Here is a 12,217-nt window from a genome sequence, read left to right as displayed (position 1 = left end):
ATGCAGTAGTATTCTAGGTTACCCTTGGTAGATACTTAGCTAGGGGCCCCGGTTTGGATTCAGCTTTGTATTCGATACAGTCCAGATGTTTGGGATCTAATTTGACTTTATACAGTCCAGCTCTTTCACGCCCGCTTGGGGAAGAGGTACTGACAGGCCCGGGCATATCTCCTGCTATTTCAGAAGGTGGTTCCATCTTTATGCAGGGACGGGTTACGTGTTTGCAATGCGTTTTCGCAGCAGCTCACTATTAGTAATGGGATGATTGGGTGCCTCTTCCAACTGACAGTGGGAGGTTTAGTTTTGCAGGCATCTCCCGTGTTAGGGACAGTACATGTTCTTTGTACAGGACCTGGTGCGCAAGTAAGGGATCCGGAGCTGCGAGCGAGTTAGCAGGTCGCTTTCTTGTATTGCTGGTTACGGGGTTCTCAGGGATCTTCTCTCTCGTCCAGAAACGCACAGCTTCATCTTCATGGTCAATCCCTTGCCTTGCTGGGTGGCCTGCTGGGCGCGGAGCACGATCTAGGGAACAATACACTGGGGTCCAGTAATTGGGTTTCTGGGTCAGCACGTCCAGGATTTAGTGTAACTGTTTTCCAATTGCATGACAATGAGAACAAGTACACAGGCCACCCGTAGTATACAGTCAAGGCCTTAAAGTTTGGGAATAAAGGGGTGTGCTTGTCGGACAGACTATGTTTAGGTATCCACCGACAGGGCTCGCAGGAGGGCATCACTTTAATAGTGTAACTGGTGGAATTGTCTATGAAGCTATGCTGGGTTTTGAGCAAACATTGTGGAACCCTGTTCACTTGATGTACAATAATACACCGGTACTCACTAAAGTATAACTATGTTATGCTTCCTGTCATAGCAAGTCACCTCCGTCAAAAGGAAAGGGGGGTGCCCTTTCTAATCTCCTCGCCGCTTGGTCACGGGGTACTCACTGGTCATACTGGTAAATGTCTAACCCAGCTAGGCGTGAAAGTTTAGGCTGGACTTCTTCATGGTGGAGACGGCCCGCCGATGCTACTTTCTACAACAAGATAACGGCTTTTGAGCCAGGGTGGGGGTTGCTGGTACAATGCACCATCCCTTAATGGTCGCTAAGTAGCACTGCTGGGCTTTCGGATATGTCCACTACAACAGGCACGGAGTAAGTCAAGACCATGGGCGGCCTTTGCCGTTGAAAATAGCGTGTTGTGATTTCTGGGGCCCAGTATAATTCGACTCTTGCTGGCATGTTTCTGGTCAGATAGGGTTATGTCTCGACAGGAGGACCTGCATTTCTCTTGGCAAGAGTTGCTGGTAGGGCCCAGAGGTGACACGGGGTCGAGGGCCCTCTGTTAGGTATTCTGATGAGCGTTCGATCAGAGACAGTAGTTATATGGTTGTTCAGGTGGAACACGTGTAGCTCTGAAAAATGGTGGCCAGTTCATGAGGGACTATGCGAGAAAGCTTTATTGTGGCCTTTTAAGCTTGTGCACTAAGCAGCATCGACCATGTCAACAGATGGGCTGTTGGGAGTGTAGTGCTCCTTTTGGAAGAAATTTAGGGAGGCTATGGCGTAGCAGCCTTTTCCAGGCAATGTGCGGCGCTTCACCTGAATAGATGGTTAGCACTACATTTTAGATGGGCCTGCACGAACCACACAGATAACCCATACTTCCTGGCCCACGCCAAGACATTCATTTAGTGGGACCACAGCATTGCCGGTTTGTGATTCTCCGTCTAATTGGCACTTTGTTGATGCATTGTCTATTTGCTCAGAATTTGGGCCTGCATTAGCCACACATACCTCCCCCAGTCTGATCCCACGACGACCTATATAACGTTGAGGCAATCTAAAACAGACCAAGTAGGTGTAGGCAAGGTAATAGTGCTGAACAAGTTGGGAATCGCCAGGTATTGCCCCGTACGACTGGTGGGAACGTATCTTGCGTGGCGCCCGCTGGGGGAAGGTTACCTGCTCATTCATGCAGATGAAACCCCCCTGGCCAAGTACCAGCTGCGGCGCGTCATGGACACCATTGATGCAATGTATGGTTTGCAGGGTATAATCTGGATATGTAATAAACGTGTTTTACACATCTGCATCTTTGATTTGCTAGGTAAATCGGTCTGGGTGGCAGGAAATGGAGAATCCAAAGGGTAGCCCGGTGGGCCGATAGCGGAAAATGGAAGCATGGTTTTGCGACAACAAAAATCAGGTGGATAGTGCGCCCGACTTGCTTTGGAGTAGCGTGCAGCGCGTATTTCAGCAACTATTGGACGGGGGTGAATCTCCACCAGACTTGCTAATTGTGCATTTGGGAGGCAAGGAATTGGTCCCCCTTGGAGCGCAGGGCCCTGCTGCAGTTAATGAGGGGCACGCTGAGCGATTTGAGCAATCTGTTGTGGCCGTGCGAGTATGGTGGTCTGAGATCACGCCTAGACTGCATTGGAAGGGCGCTAGATCAGGGGGGGTCATCGAAACTTCCCGCAGATGAGTGAACAGTGCCATGCGCAAAATTCACAGAGCAGAGGGGATTCGGCTTCATAAGGCACGGTTTCTTGCACACCAAATGTACGTGTTGTTTTGATGAGGATGGCGTCCATCTATCAGAAGTAGGGATAGCCATTTTCCTGCTGGACCTATCTGAAGTGATGGGGGCAGCGAGTGTAAATAGAAGGAAGATAAGGGTTGGGGGGACTCTCGGACGGCGGCTGCCGCACCGAGAGCCTTGGCGGAGTTACAGGGCGATCCAATACAGGAAGGTACAGAAGGGTACCCTCTACAGGAGCACCGGAAGGGTGCGTGAGCGATATATCCCCCAGGGAGATCCACGGTAAAAGGATCCTGGGGGACTGACGGCGCCCCGTTAGTCCTTCGGGCGGTTGTGTACCTGAGCAACCGGGGGTTGCCAACGCTCTGCCCCCCGAGGGGGGGGGGGTTTGAGTAAATGGGCGAACGAGAGGTTCGCCGGGGGTAGGGGTTAGACCTTTCCCCCCCAAACTGATAACGCCCCTAAGGTTTAACACCGCGGGGGGTGATAGCTCGGTCAGGTGGGCGGGTCGCGAGGGGCGGCCTGCTCTGGATCGCCCGTAAGTTAACCCAACATGTTGGCATAATGTAGATGCTAATAAACTGCAACAACATTTCTCCATCAATTTGTGTGGTGTCTGTTATTGTGGGATGGGGGGTTGTGTGTAAGCGGGTACGGGCCGATATTGGCACTATTACTTGTCTACAAAAAGACAGTGCACAATGTCCTTATTGAAGCTTCCTTAGTTAAATTCCTCGTTCCTTGTTTAGATTCAAGTCCTTAACTCGGACTGCCACTGCCTCTCCTCTCCTCACAGCACACCACCTCTCCTGCCCTTCCTGACCTCCTCACCTCTCACTTTTCACTCGACTTGTCAGATCGTTTCAGAGTGTTCCGAGCATTTCAAAGCACCCAGCAGCCGGAGCTCTGTTTTAGATGAAAAAATCGCTCCTCTGCTCCACCGTCCCTTCGCTTATAGAATAGAATACAAAGCAGGCAAATGCCGGACTCCCGCTCAGCAGTGGCAGCCTGGGCTCTTCTCCGCGGCTTTTCCTGATGTTTTCTCGCAATATCTGCAGCGCCTGCACACGCTGCTATCCGAGCACGCCAGATCAGCAGCAAACCGTCGCCATAACCATTGGGGGGCGTGGTCACCTATCGGCTATCCGGAGGTGTGGTTCACAGGCATAGCCTCCGCCCGTCCTGACATCATCTTTAATCTTATTGGAAAGAGATATATAAATACCCTACTGGTGTACCATTCCATTCAAAGTATCAGCATCTAAGTGGTTGCATGTTTTTTACGAGTTGTGCAGTGCAATGATGTTACAGTGCTAGTTGCTCTTTATCAATGTGACCAACTGTCATAAGGTATAAACAGGAGCAACAGGGAGTGTGTACAGATCCTTTGGCAGAAATGTATTCTCCTTCATGTTTGTCTACCTTATATTCGTTTCATATTCGCCAAGGTCTTCAATAAAGAAGAGTGAGATAAATTATGTCTAAATCTTGTGTTAGAAAGCACGTGTAACATTGATGCACTGCACAACTCGTAAAAAACCTGTCATATTTTAGTTGCTTGACTGATATTCACTATGTTAAATAAATTAGAAACACCCGGGCAGTTTTATTAACTTTTCTGCCAGATTATGACCCTCAAAACAACAAGTGATAGACGGTGTGGCACTCACAAGTGAGCATCAGATGCACATCAATGCCTGTCAATACAAAACATGCCAGTGCTTAGCCCCCCGCCCCCGCTTCGGGGTCAGACGCTGACCACAGTAGTTTCAGCACCCCCGGAAACAGGAAGACGAAAAAGCCTCTAAAATTGAACTTCCCGTCTCAGTCCACTACATATGGAACTGTTGAGGCTACGGAAGGTTTGAAAGCTGGTGAGGCACCTTGAATAAGTAAGTAGAATGGGGGAGCCTCAGTCAGTTGATTAATTTTATTAACTACTATTATTTGCTTTTGATAACACAACTCACACATTGATTGCAATTAACCATGAGGATTCAATATACCTCACTGGTTGTCATTAATAACTGACACCCAGTGAGAAACTGACCATGCGGTTTCGAACAGGGAATAACACACACATGTCTGCCTGTATGGTAATGACAAGTAGCACCATCACTCATTGTCTCCACGTAATGATAGCTTTGTTAGATATTGTTACCAAAAATGTGAGCACTGGCATGCACTAACTAATACGTTGACTTGTTGCATACAATAATAAAATATTCAAGCACATGATACTAACAAATGTTGGTAAATTCACAAGTGAATGGAAGACCTGCAGTCAGCTACCCCTGCGATGGAAAAGGGGATGGTGTGCTTGTCGGGTCATGTCCTCAGTGAGCGCCATACGGTAGTAGCACATGGTTACTCCATTGCCAAGATATGTAAATCTTTTGTTGGTTTGTCTCAACGCTGTATGTTTAATAATAAATGTGGAATTTCTCACACAAATATAAAATGTATCATAGGGTATGACACTATAATGTTATAATGATTTTGATGTCTTGTATCTTGAAAATAAGGAGTATCTTGAAAATAAGGAACTTTAGGAAATTAATTACATTTCTAGCTCCACAAAAGAAATGACCTACCTATATGTCTTTAAAATCAATTTTTTCCATACATTTTATTTTGCAGTACACGATACAAGAAGCACTATATTCACTAACCGGGGGGAGGGGTTTGTAAGTATTCACTGCAAAACACCACGCACTTGCATGCCTTAGTAAGCATGCTACTTATAAAAAATGTGGTCCTGAAGAAAGCCACACTGACCCTGAGAAGCACATGAAGATGGCTGAAACATGTAGACCACACCTTGGACAAAGCGCGTTGGCTGGACTGATGTACGTATATCACATATGACTGCAAATAAAAAATAATTGGAAAAAGAAAATTCAAGACTCCTTGTTCAATAACTTTAGGATTTTGTGGATTTGAGATTTATTTTATTTTATTTATTTTATTTTATTTAAAGAGTTTTATATAGCGCGAACGTGATTCTTAGGTATCAGAGCGCTTCACATTACATGAGGTAGGTTAGCGATACATTTTGCATAGTCGACGTTCCACAATGATATGAGTTGGGTAATTATACAGCAATAAATATTAACGTAAGTATAAACAGACATGTTAGATAAAGTTTGGTATCAAGGAGTACTGGAACTTCCCATACAAGAAGTTCTGTCATGTATTTTCCCTGTGTAGTCTCCCTTCCTGAACCAGGTGCGGAATAGTACCGTCCGATGTTCTCTTCAGTATCGCTGGCAATTTTCTCTTTTCTTACATTGTTGTTCTATTTATCACTCCTAGGTTATGGTGTTAGTGATGCCCTATCTTGAGTATGGTAGGAACTTACTCATTAGAAAGATCCTAGCTTCCCTCTTAAATGTTGCTGTGTTTGGGATTTTCCTGATGTTTGGAGGGAGTGAGTTCCATATTCTGGGGGCTGCTCCTCAGAAAGCTCTATCATATGTTTTCTTCTTTCTGAAGATGGGTGGTCTCAGCAACAGCTCCTTAGCACTCCTAGCAGGTCTGCTACCACCTGATAACTCAGGTTTCTGGGCCAAGCGTCTTGGTGTGTTGTAATGGAGCGCTTTGTGGGTAATACATGCCATTTTTAGTTGAATCCTGGCTTCATACAGTAGCCAGTTTAACGATTTCAAGTGTGGAGAGATATGGTTGAATTTCCTTGATCCGGTGATGAGTCTTGCAGCTGCATTGAGACCTGCTTTTAGAGGTGCTGTGGAGATTTTAGGTAAACCTGCTAAGGTTGTACATCCATATTCAATCGTTGCGATAACCAGGGATTGGACTGCTAGTTTGAGATACGCAGTAGAAATTAATGGTTTCATTTTCCTAATGTAGTTCAAATGGAAGCGGGCACTTTTTGCCATTGCTTTGATGTGGGCTTTCATGTCTAGGTTCTCATCTAGTGTGATTCCTAGTGATTTTGCTGAGTCCACTAGAGTAGGGGTGCAATTTAGTGTTGTGATCAGTTTTGTCCATTCCTTCACTTCTGTGTAGTTCTTCGGTGGTGTGATTAATAGGAATTGCGTTTTTTGTGCATTTAGCTTCTGGTGATTGCTAGTTAACCATTGTAATGATATTTTCAATGCCTCATTCATTACCTTGATGTCTTCCTGAGATGTGATCCTGATGTATATCTGCTTGTCATCCGCGTACATGTGGTAGGAAATCTTCGAGTTTCGTAGAATCTCTGAAAAGATTCGACATATAGGTTGAAAAGTGATGGTGATAGTGTAGATCCTTGTGGGACTCCAATTGAGTTAGGGCATGATGGTGTCTGGTTGACCAGGAATCTTTGCGTTCTATTCTGAAGGAAGGATTCAAACCATTTCAGCACATTTCCAGATATTCCCATCCTGTCCTGAAGTCTGGTTAGTAGTTTTTCATGATTAAGCATGTCAAATGCCGAGGACAAGTCAAGAAGGACTAGTAAACACGTCCGATTGTGGTCTAGGGCTTGCAATGCGTCATCTACAATATGTAGTATGCCTGTTTCCCTGCTGTGTCCTGTTCTGAATCCTGATTGTCAGTCATCCATTAGCGTGAAATTGGCAATGTGATGGCTCAGCTGATTTTGCACGCATTTCTCAATTACTTTGGCAAGTAATGGAATGTTGGTCACAAACTAATTGTGTATAATTGTATGCTCCTTTTAAATATTTGATACTTGAAAAAAAGTTTTATTTTTATTGTGACTTAAGCGGGGTGTCACGAAAAGTTGAGCATTATAAAGTAATAAATAGATTGAGAACTATTATACTTGTGCAGCCTAGATTGGCCTACACTGCTGACAGCACAACTCTAACACACCTAGGATAAGGGGGAACAGCATATCATCCCGCATTCACCCACCACTGTTTTCAGTATTGAATGTGGGTCCGATTCACAGAATGAACTTAAGACAAAATCCTAAACTTACTACCATTTTGGTATTCACAGAATGCACTTACTACTTTTGGCATTCAGAGAATGAACTTACTTCTTTTTGTATTCACAGAATGAACTTACTACTTTAGGTATTCACAGAATAGATTTACGACTACTAACTTTACGTCCGCACCCGGGCCAGAATTTCTGCTTCCGGGCCGGAATTTCCGGCTCTGCGTCGGAAATTACGATTCCGGCCCAGAATTTTTGAATCTGCGTCGGAATTTCCGATTACGAGCCAGAGTTTCCGATTACGGACCGGAAGATACGATCTGTGGCCGTTGATCATTTTAGCCCAGGGTAAGCACCTGTCCAAGTGCCTATCATCCCCCACCATGAATCAGCTGACACACTGCAGCCAATCGCAGCCAATAGCTCCATTTTGCCATGATGCATGTTGCAAGTGCCTACCATCCCCCACCACGATCCAGCTGAAGCCAATTAACACTAATAGAGCTGCACCACAGAACACATAAAAACAGCACACATTGAAGAAACAAGTTTGGCCAAAGAGAGTTCATGTTCACAATGCTCACATTGCCAGCGAAAAATGGAAATAATGAGCAGAAAGAAGAACTTCACTTCAGAGGAGACCACCGTACCTGTGGAGTTTATAGTGAGGCACCACAAACGCCTACGTGGACTCCCACCCTACTGCATCAGTGGGACACAGAAGGCAGCCCTATGGCAGCAATTAGACACTGCTGTCACAGCATTGGGGGAGGAGAGGTGCACACTACAGGACATCAAGAAGAAGTGGCAGGATGAAAGGCAGAGGGTGAAGGAGAATTACTCCAGAATCGAATTAAGCAGGGTCCTCCCTGCTGCATACCCTGGGCCCCGCATCCGTCTCACCCCACTGGAGGAGGATATCCTTACCACAACACACCCCCACTTAGTCCATGGGCTGCCTGTCAGTGACGTCCGCCACGTGGTACCAGGTAAATGGGATAAAAAGAAAAAAGTGCATGAAAAGATTGTCTGTATTGTACTGTCATTGTAAGTAAGGAACTTGTCCAAAGTGTATATAAAAATATAGTCAGTCAGAGACTCATGTGTCACCCTCTGTAAGTAGCACCACAAGTCCCAGAATCCTTTGCATTAGAAATGGCAAAAACCGCCCCCCCCTTTTGAAAACATGGGCACAGTACTGCTGCTGTTTATACACAACCCTGCTAAGTAGCAGTTGACAAATATTAGCAGGGATGCACCAGAACCAATGCAACATGCAAATCAAGCAATGCGCAACCACGGATGCATCTCTTTACATTGCGGTGCACTGTGGCGCAGGGATAGACAGATGTGTGTTGCATCTGATGGCATTAGGGGGGGTGCTTTGCAGGAGTCGTGTCACAAGTGCGGTGCAACTCCAACAATGTCCATGGACCGCCCATACCTAATGTGCTGCGCCGCTCCTTACGTCAGCTTCAAGCAGGCGTAAAGTTGCGTCGCAGAGGCCTCTGAAAAGTGACTCCGTGAAATCTTGTAGATTTCAAGGCATCACTTTTATGATGCATATCCCAAAGGAATGCCAAACCTGCCTATATCAAAGCTGACGCAAGTTTAATGTTGCGCAGGGCTTCACAACATGACGCTTCACCATGGATGTGTCACGTTGCGAATAATTCAAAATGTGACGTCTGTTGTACACCACCGCTGTGTCACAAAAGTGACGCAACAGCAGTGTAAATCTTTTTCAAGGGGCTTGTAAACCTGCCACAAATTATTCAAGAAGTAAATTACCCTGTGCCAACCTAAATCACAAAGCAGAAGGTGAGAGAATCATCAGATCAAAATATGTCATACACATATTCTGTTGTTCATTTCCCACTCTGCCACGCCATTACATCCCCAACACACCACTGCTCCTACCTGCCTTGTCTGCGGCAGTACTTCACAACACTGTTAACATGTAGAAGATATGGGGAAATCCCTGAAAATTCCACAAGCACATTTCCCATTTGGTTACTTTTCTCTCTTCTCACCCATTGACACATTCAGCCAGAGCACAGACAACTGCAGTAGCAGAGGTCCCTGCACCTACTGGGAGCAATCAACAACGTACAGAGAAAGGCATTACAACCTCACTAACTGGCAAGTCAAACTTGCCAGGAGATGGTCAAAATGGATACATTGTCAGGAGACGACAGAGGGACATATAGTGCCCACCTATGAAAGTCAACCAGAGATGAAAAATGTGCTTCACTACAATTGGAGTTGTCAATGGACTTTCACCTTTAGCATATGACATTTGTGAACAGCGAAAGACAAACTATAACATGTCTTGGCTCATCATACCTTTGTAATTGTGGAACATAACATGTATTTCACCAACAGTTCCATACCTGGATTCCAATCCTGTAATTGAGTGCCACAACTAGTCAAAAGGGTGTCCCCACTATATTGTAATAATGTCTATAGACCTAATCAAGAAATCCTATTTGCACAAATATGGTAATGATGAACAAGCACTGAGATACCAGTCTCAGTAGTATTGACAATACATCCACTGTCCAACTTCAAATCTATCCAATATACATTAAATTGCACAGTCCACACAGCTGGTCTTGTACTTCTTACATTGGATGGATTATTTGTTGGGCATCAACGAAACACGATAGTGGACCTTACCTCTGCATTCGTAGGCATGTCATTGTGATGTAGGTTGCATCTAGTCATATGTGGGATCACTCATGACATTATGTATAACACACTTATGCAACTGTGGTGCCCACAACTACTTGTGCTCGTCCTTTGTGCCAGAAATTGAGTGCATCACATGTGGCTGCAGAAATGTAAAGTTGGAAAACACACTTATTTATCATTGTAGGTACAATGCGGTCCTCACAGAATCGAAGACACACACTGACTTCTGCTACAAGATCGAATGTGACATCTGTTCAGGGACCACACATTGTTCCGGTGCTGGGCCAAGGTTAGTCAACCCTAGAATAATTCTGGCAGAATGCTTATTAATTGGGCCTTTCACCTCCACCGTATGTTGTATGTGTTGTAGAACACTGTTGTCCTGAATCACAATATGCTCACATATGACATTTGAACAGATCAGACCCTGGTGGCAAATGAGAGGATGACACAAAATGTATGACAAGTGAGTGCAGAATGAACATATAATAGAACAATGTGTCATATGAACTGACCAAAACACAACAGGCTTGCAATTCAATGATAGGATAAATCCCTAGCAAAATATACATGGTTAAATCATAATGAAATTGGTATGGCTGAGGCACACACTGTTGCCAGTTTTGTACCTTTGAGTTGGGTGTAGGGGATGCTCTAAGGTGAATCTTCATGCAGTTACACTTACAAAATAACTTGCCTGAAGAGCAACACGATAACCAAGTGCAGGCGGGAAGCCTCAAAGCTTCTCAGCTTATCCGCAATGTGTGATCATAACCAAATGTTGTTTTCTGCTTGCCTCCTCTTCTGCCTTATTCACATGTATAGGTGAGTGTTTGACATATGAGGTTTGGATGTCTGCTGTACAAGACACCATCCGTTGTCAGCTAAGTAGTACCATGATGTTGGAAATAGAGTATAGGAACAGAGGACATTCAAAGAATGGACATAAGAAATCTGTGTTATCTCAATCAAGAAAGACCTCATGGGTAGGGAAGTCCAAATGAGCAACATCATGTCCCTGACTACTGCACATCTCACACATGAACCCCTTTCTGACTTGTCAACAGACAACATTACACTCATGAAAAATATTAGTCTCAATGGTAAAGGTGAAATCAGTGTAATGCAGAGAAGTCCGGGTCATTTATCCCCTTCCTTGAAATATCAGTAACCTTCTCATACAAGTTTGTCAGTTGATGTGTCATCTTATTGATACCAGTGCTCCATGGAGGTAACAGCTGGCAAATGCTGCATGTGAGCAGGGGCCCACATGTAAATTCCATAAGGTAAACATGCTGCACATTTTCCTGGAATATCCGCAAATGGTTATTGAGAATGGCATGTTGGCTCATAGCTACTATCGGTTGTACTAAAATATGGACATGTATGTCTCATCAGAGCTGCTGACAGGATGATACCACTGCAGCGGACACCATCCTGGGGGATGCATGACATCCTGGCTGCAGAAGGGAAACCCTCGCGCACCTGTCCTTCAGGTAATTCTGGCATGAGGTGTGTCAATAGCTTAGACATTAACAGTTGTTGTTTACAAAGTGAAATACAAATCAGGAGTGTCACATATGCCTGTCTGTCAATTGGTGATGCAGATCATTGAGAATGTTGTCTCTATCCTCTACAGCTATGTCTACAACATCTATGAGGAGACAGGTTCAGCAGGTTACACCAGGGGGGGACGCGAAGGGACAGAAAGTTGTGGCTGGAGCTGGTGAGTTTGCTAGTATTATGTACATCTCTGTGTAACACCTCAGTGCTATGGTGTGAGCGGTCATTTGTGGTGGTACCCTAACCAGGTCACATGATCCTCATCTGCTGATGTAAAGTACAGTTAATACAACCCTGGTGTTGCACCACATGTAATACCAGGTCAATCACTAATACGGTTGCAACCTCTGTGTTCCAGATGATGCTGAGGAAGAGGATGACAGACCTATGACCAGTGCTGGCCGACTGGGAATCTGAGGGGAGAATCCCCATATCAACCAGGCAGTTATGTCGGCAGCAAGTCATGCTCAAGAGGAGGAGGAAGTTCCTGAGGACGTTGACTT

Source organism: Lissotriton vulgaris, chromosome 4_1 (genome assembly GCF_964263255.1).
Source record: "Lissotriton vulgaris chromosome 4_1, aLisVul1.2, whole genome shotgun sequence".
Lineage (NCBI taxonomy): Eukaryota > Metazoa > Chordata > Amphibia > Caudata > Salamandridae > Lissotriton > Lissotriton vulgaris.
Note: the sequence above shows the minus strand (reverse complement) of the source record.